The 20,918-nt window shown below is 40.4% G+C and overlaps 1 long non-coding RNA gene across 1 annotated transcript; it reads right to left on the minus strand.

Moving 5' to 3' along the window:
• Positions 1-946: 946 nt before the first annotated feature.
• On the minus strand, positions 947-2,558 carry LOC139030912 (uncharacterized). Its single transcript, XR_011483353.1, has 2 exons — positions 2,495-2,558; positions 947-1,099 (listed from the first exon to the last, which is right to left on the minus strand). It is a non-coding gene; the product is annotated as an uncharacterized lncRNA (long non-coding RNA).
• Positions 2,559-20,918: the final 18,360 nt, after the last annotated feature.

Below are 20,918 nucleotides of genomic sequence, written 5' to 3' on the forward strand. Positions count from 1 at the left end.
ATTTCTCCAATGCATATGTTACTGAAGGTACTATTGTTTTTTCCTAAACTCATTATTATTTATTTTTACTTTATCCTCTTTAACACATCAGGAAATTACTTTTGGAATTAATGTAAACTAGGGGCCCCAAACTAATTTTCTTCTAGGAGTATATCCAATTGGATGAGACTGTTAATTAAATTTCTCTACCATAAACCACACACAGACATATCTGCATTCTATACAAATTTTACTGACTTTTTGGTACAGTTCTATGCCACAGTTGTAACTTTTTTATTATTATTATTGCTTTTTAAGTAGTTTTAATTTAGGGTTTTAATACCACTGTTCTTTATTCATTAATTTAAGAATATTTTGTCCAATTAAAAATAACATTATACCAAATTTATATCTGTTTGGGAGAATAGATTTCTTTTTGTATAATAATAAGCATTCCTTTCCAAGAACACAGTGTAGACTTCTATTCATTCAGATCAAATTTTTGCCCTCCAGTAGGATTTTATTTTTTACATAGATCTGGTTTCTTTCTTGCATAATTTCTGTCTATTTTGTAATTTTTGTCACTATTATGAGTGGATTCTTTTCCTCATTTCCATTTTTGTATGGCTGTTGCTTATATAGAAAAAGCTAATTATCTTATATCTTTATCTTGTATCCACCCAGTTTATTGAATTCTTTATTACTTCTACTTGTTTTTTCATTAGAGTTTCTTGTTGATAGAAGTATGAAGTGATATTATCAGCAAATTCTTCCCATATTTATATAGTGAATTTATGCTTATTGCATTTGCTAGACTTTCCAAACAGTATTAAATAATAATAGTGACAGTAGGCATTCCCGTCTTGTTCTTGATTTTAATGGAGACAACTTTAACCATATAAAATCAAGTGCATTTGCCCCATATTATTAGTTAATTATGCTGCAGTAACAAAACAACTCTAAAATATCAGGGCCTCATAACAACACAAGCTTATTTTTAACTCACATAACATATTGGGTGCTAGTTGGTTGTGGTTCTGTGGCATGAGTCTTTTTTTCAGCAGCGGGGGGTGGAGAGAATATAAATGAAAGATAGAGTATATATCTGGGATCCTTCTTTCTGTAACAGAAAGAAAAGAGCAATGCCATACCATGAAATAGTTCTTTTTAAAAAATTTTTTAATCGAAGGATAATTGCTTTACAATGTTGTGTTGGTTTCTGCTATAAAACAATGTGTGTGTGTGTGTGTGTACATATATACATGTATATATATACATACACACACACACACACACCCATATACTGTGTTTAGTTGCTCTGTCGTGTCTGACTCTTTGTGACCCCATGGACTGTAGCCTGCCAGGCTCCTCTGTCCATGAGGATTCTCCAGGCAAGAATACTGGAGTGGGTTGCCATGTCCTCCTCCCGGGGATCTTCCCAACCCAGGGATCAAACCCAGGTCTCCCACATTGCAGGCAGATTCTTTACTGCCTGGGCCACCGGGGAAGTCTACGCAGACAGACAGACAGACAGACAGACAGACACACACACACACACACACACACACACACACACACACACTCCTCTTGAGCCTCCCTCCCACCTACCCACCATTCCACCCCTCTAGGTCATCACAGAGTGCCAGGCCTGACTCCCTGGGTTATATAGAAGCTTCCCACTAGCTATCTGTTTACACATGATAGTGTATATATGTGAGTGCTACTCTCTCAATACGTCCTAGCATCTCTCTCTCTGCTGTGTCCACAAGTCCATTCTCTATGTCTGCGACTCTATTCCTGCCCTGCAAATAGTTCATCAATACCATTTTTCTAAATTCCGTTTGCTCGTGCTCAGTCATGTCCAACTCTTTGCAACTCTGTGGACTATAGCCTGCCAGGCTCCTCTATTCATGGGATTTTCTAGGCAGGAATACTTGAGTGTGTTGCCATCTCCTGGTCCAGGGGATCTTCCCAATCCAGGGACAGAATCCCTATCTCCTGTGTCTCCTGCATTGGCGCAGGTGGATTCTTTACCATATGCATTGAAAGAAAGTGGAAGTTGCTCAGTTGTGTCTGACTCTTTGCAACCCCATGGACTGTAGTCCATGAAATTTCCCAGGCCAGAATACTGGAGTGGGTACCCTTTCCCTTCTCCAGGGGATCTTCCCAACTCAGGAATTGAACCCTGGTCTCCTGCATGGCAGGTGCGTTCTTTACCAGCTGAGCCACGAGGGAAGCCCAAGAATACTGGAGTGGGTAGCCTATCCCTTCTCCAGTGGATCTTCCCCACCCAGGAATCAAGCTGAGGTCTTCTGCATTGCAGGTGGATTCTTTACCAACTGAGGTATCAGGGAAGCCCACCATATGCATTAATATACAATATTTGTTTTCCTCTATCTTACTTCATTCCATATTATAGGCTCTAGGTTCATCCACCTCAGTTCAAATGACTCATATTTAATGAAACCATCCTTAATATTTCTGCTCAGAAGTGACATATATCATTTCTACTCACCTTCACAGACCACAGAAAGTCACACGATCCAGCTTAATGTCAATGTCATGAAAAAGAATAATCTAAACAGGGAAAGCAGCAAATAATTGGAAACAATAGTACAGTCTACCATATCTACCCCAGGTCCAGAATATTCTCTTTCCTTCCTTTTGTTCACAAAATAAACATGTCCATTCTTCCCCCAAAGTCCTATATAATTATGAGTGATAAGTCTATTCATGATTTTATAGTAGTATCTATATCATATTTGGATGTGACTACTCTTGATCTTGAAGCCTAGAAACTATTAAAAAAAAATTCCCTCTCTCTCTCCATATATATATATGTGTGTGTGTGTACCCTTAATGCCTCCAACATACAACAGTAGAAACATACATGGTACACCTTCTATTTACACTCCCATTGAAAGGTAGAAAGATACATCAGTCACTGATCATAGCAGTTCTGAAATCTCACCCAGGAAATGCTGTCAGGACCTCAAATCCTGGGTAAAGGAAAAATTCTTTTTTTAAAAAAAAAATTTTTTTTATTGAATGGAAGATTCTTTAAATTCTTCAAATTAGTGTTTTCATCAGAAAATTACCCAGAAGTAGAATTACTGAATCATATGGTAGTTCTGTATAAAAAGCTCATATTTTCCATAGTGGTTACACTAATTTTTGGAGAAGGAAATGCAACCATTCCAGTATTCTTGTCTGGGAAATTCCATGAACCTTGCAGGCTGCAGTCCATAGAGTCACAAGTAAGTTGGACATGACTTAGCAACAGAATTTCACTTTCACACCAATTTATATTTCCCCCAACTTTTCTCCTCACCCTTGCCAACACTTGCTATATTGTGGTCTTTTTTATAATAGCCATTCTGAGAGATGTGGGTAATATCTCATTATAGTTTTGATTTGCATTTCCCTGATAAGTGATGTTGAGCATCTTTGCATGAGTCTGTTGGCCATCTATATGTCTTCTTTGGGAAAATATCCATTCAGGTACTCTGATCATTTTCTAATCAAGTAGTTTGTTTTTTGTTTTTGTTTTTAATGTTTAGCTGTACAAGTTCTTTGTATATTTGGATACTAATCTCTTTTTGAATGTGTTATTTGCAAATGTTTTCCTCCCATTTAGAAAGTTGCCTTTTTGTTTTGATGATTCTTGCCTCCTGTGTCATAGATTAATTGACCGTATATGTATGTGTTCATTTTGGGCCTCTTATTCTGTCCCATTGATCTATGTTTCCAGTTTTGTGCTAGTACCATACTGTTTTGATTATTCTAGCTTTATAGTTTAGTTTGAGGTCAGGAAATATGTTACCTTTAGCTTTGTTCTTCTTCCTCAAAATTGTTTTGGCTATTTAGGGTCTTTTGTTCTTTCATGCAAATTTTATAATTATTTGTTCTAATTTTGTGAAAAATGCCATTGGTATTTTGATAGGAATTGCATTGATTCTGTACATTGCCTTAGGTAGTAAGGTAATTTTAAAAATATTCTTCCTACCTATGTAGATGAGATGTCTTTCCATTTGTTTGCATCATCTTCAATTTCTTTTGTCAATGTTTTATAGTTTTTCAACTTTAGGTCTTAATCTTCTTGATTGGATTTATTCCTAGATATTTTTTCCTTTTGACACAATCATAAATGGTTTTGTTTCTTATTTTTTCTTTCTATGAAATACTTTGCTGTTAATGTACAGAAATGCAACAGATTTCTTTGTTTTAACTGTATCCTAACACTTCATTGAATTTATTTATTAGTTTTTAAATTTTATTGGTGGAGTATTTAGATTTCTCTATATATAATATTATATCTGCAAACAGTAAGTTTTACTTCTTCCTTTCCTATTTATATTCCTTTTATTTGTTTTTTGTTTCTGATTTCTGTGGCTAGGATTTCTAATGTTGAATATGTTGAATAAAGGCTGTGAAGGTGGCATCCTCATCTTGTTCCTTATCTTAGAGGGAATGCTGTCATCTTTTCATCAGGAGCATAATGTTGACTGTAGGTCTGCCATATGTGGCCTTTATTATGTTGAGGCCACCAGACTTCTATGCTCCAGGTGTGCTCCTTACATTGGCTTCCTGGGCCCTTCTGTTGTGGTGGAGCTGACTGCTGTGGACACAGTAAGTAGGGCTGGCTCCGTCCAGATTGGCGACCAGGCTGAATCTTGTGTGGTGGCTGCTGTTCTGCTGGCAAACTGGGCCAGGTCCTGGGGGGAGACCTAGTGCCAACCTGCTGGTGGGCAGGTAAGCCCGCGGGGCTGACAGGCTAGAGGGAGGATTACAGAATAGCACTTGCCATCATCACTGTCCTTGTAGTAAATTGCGCTCCCCCAAATAGCTACCACCCCTGTCTGTATCCCCGGGGAGAGTCCTAGTTGCTTCCTGTCTCTCCAGGAGGTTGTCCAAGTTAAGCCAGAGATTCTGACTCAGACTTCTTTCAAATTACGGCCTCTACTCTCTACTCAGAGCATGTGAGATTTTGTGCACACCCTTTGAGAGGAGAGTCTTTGTTTCCTACAGCTCTCTGGCTCTCCCATACATGAGCCCTGCTGGATTTCAAAGCTAGATGTTCAGGGGGCTCATCTTCTTGATGTAGGACCCCCAAGCTGGAGAAATGGATGTGGGCCCAGACCCTCACTCTTGGAGTGCAAATTCTTGGGAGAACTTAGGTAATTGTGATAATCCTTCCATTTGTGGGTTGCCTACTCAGGACATGGGTCTTGCATCTCCACCTCTCCTACCCATCTCATTGTGGTTCTTTCTTTATATTTTTAGTTGTGGAAAATCTTTTGTGCTGGTTTTCAGGTCATCCTCATAGATAGTTTCTCTGTAAATAGTTGTAATTTTGGAGTGCCCACGAGGCAAGGTAAGCTCAGGGTCTTCCTACTCCATTATCTTGGCCACACTTCCATTTTCATTACTTTCCTGGCAGTTTATTAATATCCATTTATTACTGTCTCATTTTTATCTGAAAGCATACTAAAATTAAATATTTTCTTTTTTTCGTCACATACTCTCATGATTTAGCCTCTACTTTTAAACTGAAGGCTTCTCCATTTCCCTTCAGGTTCAGATATTCAATGTATCTCGTGGATACAACTAGCTCAGTGTGCTTGAACATGTTAGCATTTCTCTCAATCAATAATAACTGTATTTTTCTCAATTATTTGTACAATTCCCCTACCCCATGTAGATGCTCAAGCTAGAAAATTAGGATTAATTCCTGACTCCTACCTCCTCCTCACACACATATCCAATCAAACACCAAATCCTGATTATTATACCTTCTAAAGTAGGTTTACCTTCCTTTCATCTTCTTCATTGCTGCTGTTGCTGCCCCAGTTTTACTTTCATCATCTATAGCAGATTATTACAAAGACTTTATATGCAAGACTTTCCTTTCTTTTCCCTGCTTCAAGCCCCATTCCACCTGAAATATATCCCACAAAACCTCGAGGCTGATTTATCTAAAAAGAAAATCTCACCACATGGTGTCCTTACTTAAAAATCTTTCAGTGCTCCTATTTTAAACACAACTTTGACATAGTCTATTAGGACTTTTATATCCCCTCCTGAAGAGGAAAGCAGCTAACAGCATTAATAAATGAGTGTGAAACATTTAATGAGTTATTCTGTTACTGTGTCTTTGTACTTACAGATAGATAGAAAGCATTGGGAGAGAAAAGGTCTAACATGTATTCTCTGTCTACTGTGAACCAAGTCCTATGCTAGGGTTTTATCATTTCATTTAATCATTATAACATGGTTGTGAGATAGGCATGTAGGAAACATTTTCAGTTATGAGAATCAGAATATCTCACTGATGGTAGTTTAAACCTCAAAGACAGTCAATTCTCTCATATTACAATAAATGTAGAAGTTGGCATTTCATCAGTTCAATGATGCCATCAAAGACTCTTAGAGTCTTTCTACTTTTCCATTCTGCTATACCTAGCAAATTGCCTTTTCATTCTTATTCATGTTTCTTCATAGTGCAAGATGGCTAATGAAGCCCCAGATTTCAGAGAAAAGAAAGAAAAGAGGTAATACCAATGAGATCTCTTTTGGAGCTTTAGAAGGAAGCTGAAGTTCTCTCAGAAGCCCCCAACAGGTTTCCATGTACCTCTCATTGGCCAGAACTGGGTCAGTGGCTACCCCTATCTGCAAAGAAGATGAAAGAGCAAGAACTTCGGGTCTTCCAGCCACTATGGTGAATTGCAATAAGGGCTAAGGAGACTAGGAGTGACTGGAAAGTGGACCCAGGAGGATGACTTCACAGATCTCATTATCTCCAATTTATAGATAAGGTCAAGGTTGCCTAAAGTTCTACTGCTGGTAAGTGATAAGTCCTAGGTTTTGGATTGAGTTTCGTTTCCAAAGCTTGTACTGTCTTCTTTATATTACTGCAATCTTTCCATATACTCTTAAGAGTAGAATTTCAGATATTTACATATGATTAAGGGACATTTCTTGGCACCATTTTCCCCAAAGTCACATCACACCATATTCTCAGGCATCGGATGGAATCACTTAGAATATTCCAAAGATGAAGCCACCCTCTTGCCTCTTTGATGAAGTCACATGTAAATTGTGTTCCTTTTGTAAATGGAAACTTTAGGGACTATATTAAACCTGTATTAGATGGGCTTTGAATTATAATCTTAAAAAGAAATTGCATTCAAAGTATTTAAACCCCTACAGTATGCATTCTCTAATCTTCCTGATCCCCAACTGAGAATCCTTGTCAAAATTCATCATTTAGTTGTGAATAAGACTTGAGTCATAGTCATCCTGACCTTTGTACATTTCTCTTAGCCTAATGAATAGCCTGTAACTTATTTAACAAAGATAGTTAAACCTCCTCTAATATGTCAAAGAAAAAATTTTAAATATTCTCCCTAGGAACAGGTTCATTTCAACATAGAATTTCTAAGGAGAGAACATCTCATATGAAATTTTATGTCTTAACTTTCTTTCATCCTTGCTTTCGTAAAATGGGAATCCACAGGGCAGGAATCTAGTTTTTGGCTACTGAATAACAAGAATTCAAACTTTTTAGTTTTTAGTTATTGTGCTGTGATTATGACATCACAATGGGAAGATTATGACTTCAGGTCATAAGGGGAAGAAGTGAATATATACAGAAAAACATAAAATGTGTATAAATTCTGACTCCCCTGGAAATCACTCATCTCTGAGAGTAATTTTCAGTTCTACCTGCTGAAAACCAATTTTCTATAAAAATGAAACTACAACTTAACATTTAGGGTTACAAAAAAAGTTCTCAGGAACATGTAGATGGAAATTTTTTTATATATATATCTCAAATCTTTTTCTTCTGAAGCACACCAATCTCAGCCATTAAAATGAACTAAAGAGTCCTGCATCCATCATCAAATCCTGGATAATCAAGAACCTTCATGTCACTCTCTGAGTACCATTGGGTTAAAAACTACTGCATTGTTTCCAGCCTAATGGTTTTAATGATGTCTTCATTTTTTCTTTCAAAGTTAGACAGTCAATTTTCCTATAATGAAAGCATATTACTATTGTAGAAATAAAATACCTTGCATAGAAATTTACAGCTTTGAATGAGGAATAGTCATTTCTTCATACAGTTCTTTCTCGCAAAACCCTTTGATAGATTTGAGTTTCTATTATGTGAGTTTTCCCGTGGGAATAATGTTAGAAAATACAATTAAAGCAGGCATATATATAATATAAAAAATCTTGAGACTCTAATAGATGGTACAGAGATAAAAGGAACACATTACAGAAGCAAACCCTGAAGCATTCTTCAAACTTGGTTTATGCCACAACAAAATGTTGCTATAGAAACATGAAATCCTCAACAGAATTCCTGGAAGTTAAAAAATCTGCCTGCAGACTTGCTTCCAGATGCTGACTGGCTGGCTTGTTAAATAAAACTTGGCATTTATTGTATGGGAGATTTTATCTCAAAACATACTATGAAAACTACCTGGTACTTTAAGTGCAGTGCTCACAATGGGGAGAAAAATATTAATACAGTGAGAATGTCTAGTCTGGTAGATATGTCAGGATTTTGGATTCAGTGCCTGTCAGCCTGATGGTTTCCTCTTCTTCCCTCATCAACACTCTATAAAGAAGTAGCTCTAAAATAGGATTAACCCTTCCTAACCAGGTGGTGGGAAATCACTCTGTTAATGCAATTGTTCATCCCTATTAAGCAGGTTAAGTCGTTCTCACTACTAGTGAGAAAACCAAGTTTTCCTATAGATAGTTTGGGGCTCTCTTTAAGAGTAATTTTCCTGTAGTAATTATACAGCAGTTTGATCTCAGAAAACAGACTGATTAATTAGGAAGCAGCTAAATGAGTTCTTTTAACAAGTCTAAAGATATCCCTGCTTCTTTTCTTATCCTCTTCAATCAAACTGACAGCTTTTTAAAAACCCCCTTAAATAGTGAATGCATAACAATTATGTTGGAACTCAAAGAGTTATCACTGGCCTTAGTTTAAGAAGGGGTTTTACAGCCTATAGAAGAGGAGTACCCTATTCATTTAAAGTTGCTCTGTCAGAAGTTTCCCATGGCAGACACCACCCACTTCTCTCGCTTCCTCTCATCCTATTGTTTTACTTCATTTGACTCCTTTGACCGCCACTGGAGAAAACGAGCTCATCTCCATTTGAACATTTGTCCTTAGGCTGGGAGCTCAGCCTTCCACTGAGATAACTTCTTTGCTTGCCACCTCTTGCTCACAATTACAGAATATCCAAATTTTAATAAATGTATATACATAGGGTAGAAAGTTATTATCTCTTGTGCCCTTAAAAAATGGGGATGGGGGAGCCCCATTCCTGAAGTGTGGGTTGTAAATAGTGATTTCCTTCCAAAAAGTACAGTATAGAAAAGGGTGGGGGGGCACAAAAGAGTGATCTTATAGTGGAGAAGCAGGATGGAATCTGCTTCAAGGCAGGTTGTCAAGGTCAACATCGATAGTCGTAAATCACATTAACTGTATGCACCATTATTGTGATATGATGAAAATGGCTCTTGTCTCTGTGATCCTCCTCCCCTAAAACTTCTAATGCTAAGCTAATCACGAGGAAAACTTCAGACCAATCCCAATAGTGGGGTATGCTGTAACATGACTAACCAGGACTCTTCGAAACCATCAAGGTCATCAAAAACAGGGAAACGATGACAACCTGTCCCAGCCCAGTGGAGCCTAAGAGGACATGATGACTAGTCATTAAGGAAATCTGAGGGAACCATGGACTTTGGTCAATAATAATGTATTGATATTCATTCATCCTTTGTAGCGAATGTGGCACACTAATGTAAGATGTTAACAGAAGGGAAACCGTGGGCTGGCTGGCAGCTCCGTGTACTCTCTGCCCAATTTTCTGTCAATCTAAAACTGTTCTGTAAATAAGCTCTATTAATGAAAATAAGGGAGAGAGGGGAAAGACTGGGGAGCATGGGTAGCTATCAAGGGATGGCAAGCCCAGTATTCGCCGTCATTGAATTTGGGGCCAAAGTGGGTCTCCAGGATGATGGGAGGCATCAGTCCCCCCTGAAGACTTGGCCAGGCTGAGATGCACTGGACGCAGGTGAGAATGAGAACCACGTGTTCTCCATCTCTGTGCCTCCAGTCCAGCACAAACCCTTCCACGTGAGCACTGATGTTCATTAAGTATCCGCTGTGGACGTGACACTGCGCTAAGCGCTTTAGGTACGTTGTCTCACATAGGTGTACATGGGAGGGAAACCCAGGCACAGAGAATTTAAGTCGCTTACCCAAGGACACACAGCTGGTAAATGGCAGAGCCAGGATTTGAACTCCGGCAGTTTGACTTCAGAGTCCCATACTGTGTGTCACCACTGGCAGATTCTCAATAATGCAGATAGTATGAAATGATTTTCTGTTGTCCATGTTACACTTCAGGTATGAATCTCTGGTTTTGAGCACTAAAATTCTCAAACTATGTTTGGCAGACCCAGTTGATCCTCAGCATCAATTTGTAGTCCTGAGGTTTGACTATGAAGACAGGTCACTAAGATCTGTGAGATATATCAATTTATGATATCACTGAGGCATGGACCAGAATCGCTCTGCTGTGAGGCTAGATGGTGGCATTCTGTTTAGCAGTCACTTGTTTGGGGCACTTTCAGATCTAATGCTTGTGGACCTGGATTCTCAGATGCAGCCTCTTTGGCTCCAGCATTCAGCAATTCCGCACACTGATGGAGGCTTCCTCCTCGGTGCATAGGCTCAGGAGTGATACTAATGACAAATGTGTACATGGATTTCTATCTTAATGCCTGATCGACAGTTCTCACAGCACCACTGCTTCCCAGGTGGTGCTAGTGGTAAAGAACCTGCCTGCCAGTGCAGGAGACATAAGGGACACAGGTTTGATCCCTTCCCTGTCAGGAAGCTCCCATGGAGGAGGGCATGACAACCCACTCCAGTATTCTTGCCTGGAGAATCCCATGAACAGAAGAGCCTGGTGAGCTACAGTCCACAGGGTCGCGAAGAGTCCGACAAGACTGAAGTGACTTAGCACACATGCACAGCACCAAAGCACAGGTCATTAAATAGATGTGAGTGTAATTGTGAGGGTAAGATGTGAGGGTAATTGAACACATGACCAAACACTTTTCCTGTATGCCTGGGTATCATGGTTTCCCCAGGACAATCCATCTTATGACTGTTATTTCCAGAGAATTATTAACAGTGCCCTCTTTAGTTTTCAAAATGTTCACATCTGAATGATAACTTACACAGCCACCATGTCTATAATACAAAGATAGATAATCTGCCACTCCTGAGCTAAAAGCTCTCGAGACCATGCCAACTGCCTTTGCAATATGTTGGTGACAGCTGGCCCTCTTATTCCTAGAGCTTTGGTAGAGTGAGTTCATCTGAACAAAAGTGATGTTGAAAAAGAAATCAGGGTTTTCAGGGGTATAATTATTTATTCATTCCACATAGATTAATGGTTTTGCAACTTTGTTCAATTTCAGCTATATTTCTTTAGCAGCCAAAGAGTGCAGCTATTGCAGCAAGCATATTTATTAAGAAAGAAATATATTTTGTCATCATCACCTAAGCTCCAAAACTAGATGGTTGCCCTTAAGTGACAGGTGACATCATCCTCTTTGAGGATGGTCAACGTGGTCAAGTGTGAAGCCACGCTGAGCACCAGGGCATCAACAGCTATCTTCTTAGAACAGGGCCAAAGGAAGGAACCTTGAATTCAAGCCCACCTGTCTTCTAACTTCAAGGTGTGGGCAGTTCTCATGCTTGACATACATCCCAAATTTCTTTTCTAGGCTCATATATCTTGTCTTACACTGTATACTTTTATTTATTTTTTACCAGGGCTCAAACCCTCATCCCCTGCATTGGAATCACAGAATCTTAACCACTGGATCGCCAAGGACGTCCCTGAGTATCCTAAAATTTGACCATGTTGCTGTATCACCCATCACCATGGACCTCTTCCCTATTTCTTTACTTTTCTCTTCTATCTAGGTCACCTTGCCATGTCCATCTCTTTATCATGTGCAAGATTAACAGATTTGATGAACACTATGGGTTTTCCCTGACAAAACCTTTTAATCTAAGTACCAGCTGTTAATTCCCATCATTTGCTTTCTCTCAAGAATTTTAAAACTTCTTGCAAAAGCCTCTTCTCACAAGGTGACATAGCAGCCTCCAAGAAATCCATGTACTCAATTCTAAGTGTCAGCTAAAGCTGTTGATAAAATGTCTTCTGTGTGGTAAAGGCCACCGTGGCTGATTCTAACTAATTGCAGTATAAATGTGAATCCAAACCCACATGCTAGCAAGTCTATTGTTACTAATTTTGAGGAGATGTTTTTACTCGCTCAGAACCTTGGTCAAGACAGACACATTTATTTCTCATCTCTCTTAGGGAGCAGTTGTTTTCTAGCCCATTCTTTCAGGGTCCCAGATTTATATCGTCATCTCATCCCCACCCCTGACTTTAGCAAGGCCAAGATCTTGTTTTTGTTCCCACAGAGCCACTGAAACTACGTTTCTTAGTTCTGAAATTGGCTAATACCGTCTGAGTTTGGGCTTTCAACTTCTTTGTTTTGGGTCCCCAAGGATTTCTCTTACTTTTTCTCATTCTCATTTTTGCATTTGAGAATATATTGATTATATTTTAACCATCTTTCCCAAGTATACTGTAGTGGAAGGAATTTCAAATTACCACCATATTATAAATAATGGAGGTTAATATTGATAATTCTATCAGGGAAGTACAGGAGTGTTTTTTTTTTTTTTATTGCTGCCTTTAATGAGGTTACCATCTTGTTGGGCATTTATTTGGAGATATCTTAGAAAGAAATAAAGAAATATCTTTTAACAGTAGACTCTCCCAGGCATGTGTCAGTTGTAACAAACACACTGGGTTCATGGCTCTTCCACCATATCCCAGCTTTGCAAGCAGGAGCTTTGTCATGGTTGCTTGGGTTAAGTAGATTTATCATCCAAGTGAGCAGTAAGAACTTAGTGAAATACATTTGAAAGTCAGGGCAAGAAAACCATCTAAGATAAAAAGTCTTTTGAATAATGAAGGAAAGATGTTCATTTATCACTGAGACCAGGATATATTCCTTCCCCAGTCAAAGTTGAGAAATCCTATAGAATCCTGGGCAGGGGCGTGAGGGTGCGGGGAGTGGGGGGGCATCATATGAGCAGTGTTTTTCATGGAGTGTCTGACCAATAGATATCAGAATCATCTCAAAAGTTTGTTTTTACAAGAAGAGTTGAGAACTCTACTCTCACCTGTTCTGATTCAGTAGACAGAAGCAAAATCTGGAAATTTGTATTTTTAGCAAGCACCTCTGGTAACTATTAAGTACAGTGAAGTGGGAGAAGCCATAGTGCTGACTGTGTTTGCATTTGCGAGAGTAGGTTGCCATCATTTCAGGAGCCCCGCTGATCCATTTAGCAGGAGTAGAAAGAGCCAAACAGTAGAAAATCCATTCGCGTCCTTGAGATTGAAAGTCTCCAAGTCTGTGCTGTGTTAAAACCTAAACTTAGCGCCATTACAGAGAAAAACAGACTCAGAGGCAAATGGACAGACAGACAGCCCTCTGTGGTTAGTTCAGCAGCCTTGATCCAAATATGTGCCCATCTGGATTCTCATGACATCAGACCTGGTCCACAGTAGAATGAAAAATGCTTAACAAGAGTCCAGAGAAATACACCCACAACCATGAAAGAAGAGCTGCTGGAGTAAGAACTAGACTGAATCCTCACTCCAGGCCCTCCTGGAGAGGATCTGTCCCCACTGTAATTGAGGAAGGGATTGGTCATTAGTGCCGAAACCACACACTATCTAAAGCCATGTGTCATTTACTGTCTATTTCATACAGCATATTTTCTTTAACCATTCCTTAACAATACATATATTTCCTCCCATTATGTGATTTTAATCCTCATCCCTAAGTTAGGTCTTTATAAAACATAAGCTAAAAGAATATCTCTGGACAATTTACATAGCAACACCCAGAATCCCTATCCTGCTGCCATCTACTGAAATGGTGACCAAACAGGGACTCCTGGAGCACTAGTAGGAAAGAAAATGCTGCAGATTATATGAAGTGTGGGAAGAGAGGAGGGACCCAAAATCAATGGATTAGGCAGGTGATTAGGTCTATTAAAAAAAAAATTGTGAATGCAATGGTCCTTTAAGGAATGTTGTTAAAATAACTGTTTTAAAGAGTGCCATCCATTTGGAATTGTTTGGGGGAAAAGTTAAGAGGAATTTCTAATGAAGAACCTTGCTATGATTGTTGCCTTAGGCACCATTTTTGGTTTACAAATTACATGCCATTTTACAGACAACTAAAGAAACACAGTCCAAATGTATTATTCTGTTACCCCGTGTTTTAACAGTTCCATATGGTTATCATCACTCGGCTGATTTCTTCAGAAACAATTAAAAATCTTGTTAGACGCAGGAAGAAACCACGTGAGCATGTTTTTCTGTTGCTAGTGACACTGCATCTCCTCCGCATCCCTTTAGTCCGTAACAAATTACTCAGCCTGCTGGAGCAGGTCCCTCAAAGGCTGGGAAATGACATCCCTTGTCTGAGACATCCCCTCTAACCACAACTAAAATCGGGCCTTTAGGCAAACAATAACACAGAAAGAGATCTGTTTTATTTCTGTGGCACCAAATGGCAGTATTAAGAAATGAAGCCAGTGTGAAGAACAATGTAAAAACCAGCTTGAAATGCAGTACCATTCAAGGTAAAGAAATTGACAATAAATCAGTAATACGTAGACCTATCTGAAAGGACGTATCGGCCAGATAGGCTAGATTTTGCTGTAGTAGCATCCATCCCCAAATCCCACTGAGATGATTACAAGGGTTTGCTTCTCACTGATGCTATCAGTCAGGGTAGGGGTGAATCCAAGTTATTGACAGGTCATTACTCTGAGCCTCAGGCTGACAAAGAAGGAATTATCTGGAAAGTCATTAATTGGCATGGCAGAGGGAAAAACAATGTGCTAGGTTTGTTACCTTTATTGTCTTGTTCAACCTACCTGCCATCCAATGAGATAGGTAGTAATATTTCTATTTTGTAGATGAGGAAATAAGTTTAGAACACTCAAAGAACTTATTCAGAATGAGTGACAAAAGGAAAATTCAATTCTAGGTCTGTCTGAATGTGGCAGGCAGGCTCTAAGATGGCCCTCAAAATCCTCACACCTTGAGATTCATGTCCTTGGGTAAGTGCCTCCCCTTGAACATGGGCTGAACCTAGTACGTGCTTGCAACGAATAGCATATGCCAAAGGTGACAGACTGTTGCTTCCAGTTTAGGCTCTAAGAAATAGTCACTTCCACCTTACTGACAGACTCTCTTAGCTTTCCCTTGCCAGCTTTGATGAAACAAGTGGCCAGGTTGGCTAATTCCACTTGGCAAAAGCTGAGGAAAACCTCTGTCCGACAGCCCTGAAGGAACTGAATCCTGACAATGTCCATGTAACTGAGATTGGTTGAATCTTCAAGTGAGACCTCAGTCCTGTTCAATGCCTTAATTGCAGCCTTATGAGAGTCCCTAAATTGGAGAATCCAGCTAAGCCATGTGCAGATTCCTAACCACAAAAACTCTGAAATAATAAGCGTGTGCTGTTTTAAGCCACTACGTTTGTGGTGACTTCTCATACGGCAATAAGGAGACAATGCTCTTTCTACGGCACGAATTAGCCTCTTTTTGGCAGAGTATCCCACCCAAGCCTGTTCTTCTTACAGCCTTTGTTTTGGTTGATAACATTCTATCCGTTTGGTCTCCTAAGTCATAAACTTGAGAGTCCCCCTAGATTCTACCTACTCCCTCACTCTTCACATATTTTCAGCAAGTTTTGTATACACTAGATTCTATGCATCTAAAAAGATGTTTCCTGTTCGATTCCACAGTTCAAGTCAGGGTATAAAATCACCTCTTACCAAGACTTTCCCATAATGGGGACACCTGCAACCAGACTTGCTCCCCTCGAATTCATCCTCTAACCTATCGCTGGCTCCTACATTTCTTCTAGAATAAGTCTACGCTTTACAGCATCCTAATAACATGGTAGTGCAATGATACTTTGCTACAGACTTCATGTTACCTTCAGAAGCTTTCTCGCATCAAGGTCCCAGGGGAAAAAATGTTATCTGTACTGTTTCAGGGAAGGATTGTGAGATGGGAACAGGGAAACAAATTCAGCAAAACCCTGGCTTTAAGAATTTGGGCCAAAATCTTGAAGGACTCAGGGCATGTATCTTATACCATGTAGTTTTTAAAGAATACATGATCAGTCCCAATTCGTTTTTCCCATCCCAGACTAGATAACGGTTCTGGAGACTGAGGCAAAGGAAGGATGCAGGGAAAGCATGAAAACCTTAAGTTGTCTGTGTTGCTTCCTGACTCACTGTCCCCATCCCAGTCCCAGGGAGAGGAATCATAGTGTTTGGGGAATCAGAGAACAGAGAGACCTGCATCAGGCTTCTTGGGCTAGAAGGAGGGGGCAAACCAAGGGCAAGCCTGACAGAGTTCCCTGGCACCAAGCCTTGCCTATGAGCTCTAGAGACACAGCTGAGTGTGGTGTCTAGACAGACGGACAAGTGGCCATCTGAGTAGACTCTTAATAGGAGGCCAGATAGGAAGGAGGGAATATTGGTGGATGCCAGAATAGGCAGATGGAGAAGAAAGACAGTCATTTTCCCTCTCCCTGTCCTCCATCCATTTTTTTTTTTTTTTTAGCACTTTGGTAGTCCCCAAACTTCGACCCAACCTAGGGATTGGGGGAAGTTCCCCAATTATGATTTAGCATCCACACCTGGGCAGGAAAGAGATTTGAAACATAGATTTCACCCTCTCGCCAAGATTCTTCTAAAATGCTTCCTGTTTCTCCCCCTACTTGGAAAGAAAGCATTTAGAAACCAGGTGTTATCCTAAAAGTTTGACACTTTGGGTAGGAATTTTATTCTTGAGTACTGTGGGATGATGTGAGAAGACCCCAGAAAAAGAATTACCCAAAGGCTCAGCCCCAGACGCTTGACCCCGTCATCCTTCCCAGAGTTGTCTCCACCACATTGCTTCCTTGTCTGCCCCTCATTTGTCCTCAAGGCCTTTCCTCAGGAAATCTACTCCCCTCCATCTACAGAGACCCAGGAAGAATCACATCCATGAAAACCACTGCAGGCCCCACTCCAGTTGTCTCTTCTGTCTGGTGCGAGGACCAGGGAGAGAAGAGGACACTCAGGTTCCTTCTATTTCTTTTTTTTAATTCCTCACCACAAAACTCTCTATTGCCCAAACTATGACCAGCAAGCAAGACCTTTCCTTGTAAGCAACCTCAACTCTTGAGCTCCCACTGGACTTTTATAAGAATCTAACGGCCTTGGGGGGCCCGGGGTGGAATTTTTGGGATTTGAAAAGAAGTTGGAATTACAGACCTTGGGGAGTAGGTCCATCACTATTTGAGTGTGATGAAATGTTCAGAGCCCAGGGACAGAGAGGCTTATGGGCTATTAGAAAAGAGGAAGAAAGCAAACCAGATAATTATTCACTTAGAAGTCACTTCCTGATGCTGCTAACCACTCCATCCAATGACCTTCCCATGAGAGAGAATGATGGAATCACTTATCCTGTACAACGTAATCAACAAGCACAGTTTCAGGGAGATATTTCATGCTTGGTCCTTTGGTCGGGTCTTAGCACATATTTAGATGTTTGTGTGTTTATAAACCTGCGACCTTAAAGCAAACAGTGGAGAAGGTGTGTTGCCATTGGTATGTGCATATGTGTGCATGTATGTGTCATCCCTGTTAATTGAAGAAAGCTGACAGCAACGTCCGCCTCGGTACAGGATAACTCGCTGCTGTTTCTGCTTCCTCCTGTTCCATGGACCTGATTCCCCTACCTCCCCAATCTTCTCATCTGCTTTTAACCTGCATTGCTCCTCCACCTCAAGGCAAATCCAAGGTCTTCCCAACCACCATTTTCACTCACTTCTAGTCTCTTCATCCCATTTTGGGACATGATACGACCCTTCCTCCCTCCTCTCCTGTCCTCTCCCTAACAGGTATCTGCTCTGTAGCCAACCAGCTCTGCCTTTCAGAGAAGCTCTCTGTGGAGCCAAAATTGCTGCCTTCATTTCCAATATCTACTGTACCAGGGGGCTTAAAAGCAACAGAAACTTGTTCCCAACCAGGGGGCTTCAAAACAGCAGACATTTATTGTCTCACAGTTCTGGAGGCTGGAACTCAAAAATTAAGGTGTCAGCAGGGCCATGCACTTCAGCACCTCTGAAGGCTCCAGGGGAGACTCATTCCTTGCCGCTTCCAGCCTCTGATGATAACTGTCGGTCCTTGGTCCGCAGCTTCATCACTCCAAACTCTGTGTCTGTCATCCCCTGCGGTTGGCCCTGCATCTCTGTGTCTTCAGGCAGCAACCTCCTCTGTGTGTGTGTCTGTGTCTAAACGTCCCTCTTCTTCTAAGAAAACCAGTTATATTGGATTAGGGCTGACCCTAATGATCTCATTTTAACTTGACATGTTATAGGGTTATATCTACAAATACCCTATTTCCAAATAAGGTTACATTCACAGATACCGAGATTTAGAACTTCAACATGTTTAGGGAGGTACAATTCAACCCTCACTGATCCCATATCCATCTCTGAATTAAATTAAAAGCAAACAGAGTTTGATTCAGGAGGCCAAATCAAGAGCAGAATCTATGCAGGCCCAGGCAGGAAGCTGGAAGTCTTTGGTCAGGGGATGCTAGGAAGAACCCCAAGGGTGGTCCAGAGGGGGAGGAGTCTAGGCTGTAGATGGGCACAGCCTCTCACCCCATAGGCACTGCCCCCTGTAAAGATGAGCGTGAAGGGGAGAGGGTCTGCACAGGGCCCTCCAAGGAATGACCAGCCAAGGTACGTTCCTAGGAGGGCTTCATCAGCATTACCCAGGAGCTCCTTAGAAATGCAGAATCCTGGTCCCCACACCCAACCAACTGAATCCGAATCTTTGGAAGTGAAGGACGGGGTGGCAAGTATCTGGGTGTTCCCCAAGTTCTCCTATGATTCGTATGCATGCTAGAGCTTGAGAGCTGCTGCTTGGGAGCTTGGGTCCCAAGACAGAGTCCATCTTGTCCCTCTAAGGGTCTGTGGGCATCACCAACAAAAGATATACACCCTCTGCTAGTCATTCAAATGATACAGATATCATTATGTAAAAAGGCAGCCCAATTCTTTGGTGAAAACATCTCTAGAGACAAAACTCCATTTCTTGTGTTGAGCAAAAATCTGCATCTCTGTAGTTTCCACCTCTGGTGAATGTTATTCTCTGGAACTCCAAATGAAATTCATTCTCTTTTCTGAAAAGAACAGGTTGAAGGTATTAAAAAATAGCTGTTGTGTCCTCAGTTTTCCCTTCCGAAGTCCACCTTTCTAGACTCATGTTTTTTAATGTAGTGGAGGAAAGTGAAAGAAGTGAAAGTCACTCAGTCGTGTCCGACCCTTTGCAACCCCATGGACTATACAGTCAGTGGAATTCTCTAAGCCAGAATACTGGAGTGGGTAGCCTTTCCCTTCTCCAGGGGATCTTCCCAACCCAGGGATTGAACCCAGGTCCCCCGCATTGCAGGCGAATTCTTTTTTTTTTTTCCATTTATTTTTATTAGTTGGAGGCTAATTACTTTACAATATTGTCATGGCTTTTGCCATACATTGACATGAATCAGCCATGGATTTACATGTGTTCCCCATCCCCCCTCCCACCTCCCTCCCCACCCCATCCCTCTGGGTCTTCCCAGTGCACCAGCCCTGAGCACTTGTCTCATGCATCCAACCTGGGCTGGTGATCTGTTTCACCCTTGATAGTAAACTTGTTTCAATGCTGTTCTCTCTGAACATCCCACCCTCTTGCAGGCGAATTCTTTACCAGCTGAGCCACAAGTTGAGGAGGAAGGTATGACATAAAGGGGATGCCAGGACTGAGTGCAGGACATTGTTGAGTTTATTTTTGGTGAAGTCATTTGACTTGAAGCCTTAAATGATGTTAAAGGAGAATATGAAGTATTTTTTTAATGTTTTTCAAAAAGAACCATATGTTAGAAATTACCTTCTCAGTTAGATGACAGGAAGGATAAGGATCCCAACCAACTTTTTTTCCCAGGTGCCTGCTCATAAAGGCAAAAAAATTCTAAGACTCACTCAAATTCCTACCTACAAAGATGGGAAATATTGGAGAGAAAAATGTGGGAGATTTTGAAAAAGGTAAAAAGGGATTACTGGATATCTTTTATGTGGAGCGTCAATGGCCATCAGATTTCATAAATGTGCACACTTTTGTCTTTGACTAGACTGTTTACAACCCTGCAGAAATAGAAGTTAACTTGTAGAGAACAGATAGTAATGCATATAATGCTTGCTGTAGAAATGCTAACTGTGTCCAGGAGAATACAACTGATGTTACTCTCTGGATATTGCCCCATTCTGCTAGTCCTAACATTATAAATTCATTTCCCAAATTCCTCATCTGTCCATATATACGTGGTGTATCTGAAAGAGAGTTTGTAATACTGTCCTGATTCCCTCATTGATTAGTGCGTTAAATAAAATCTTAAGACACTTGTTTTTTATTTGGATAAAAGTCACCACTGTACCTTATTTTGAAAATTAACATTCAGCAATAGTTTTCTTTATAATTAACTCATCTCTCCATCCATCTTTTGGCTTTTTAAATTGCTCACACGTTGTAGATACAGTAGCACCTAAAATTCCAATACTCTTACTGTTATAGTAATATAAGGGGGACCTCTTCCAGGGCCTGAGAGTGGGCTCTTGTCTAACATTCAGAAATGAATTATCTGAGGAGACATGCATGCTGTACTGACAAAGCAAAAGACCTT

This window comes from Odocoileus virginianus, chromosome 24 (assembly GCF_023699985.2).
Source record: "Odocoileus virginianus isolate 20LAN1187 ecotype Illinois chromosome 24, Ovbor_1.2, whole genome shotgun sequence".
NCBI classification, from domain to species: Eukaryota; Metazoa; Chordata; class Mammalia; order Artiodactyla; family Cervidae; genus Odocoileus; species Odocoileus virginianus.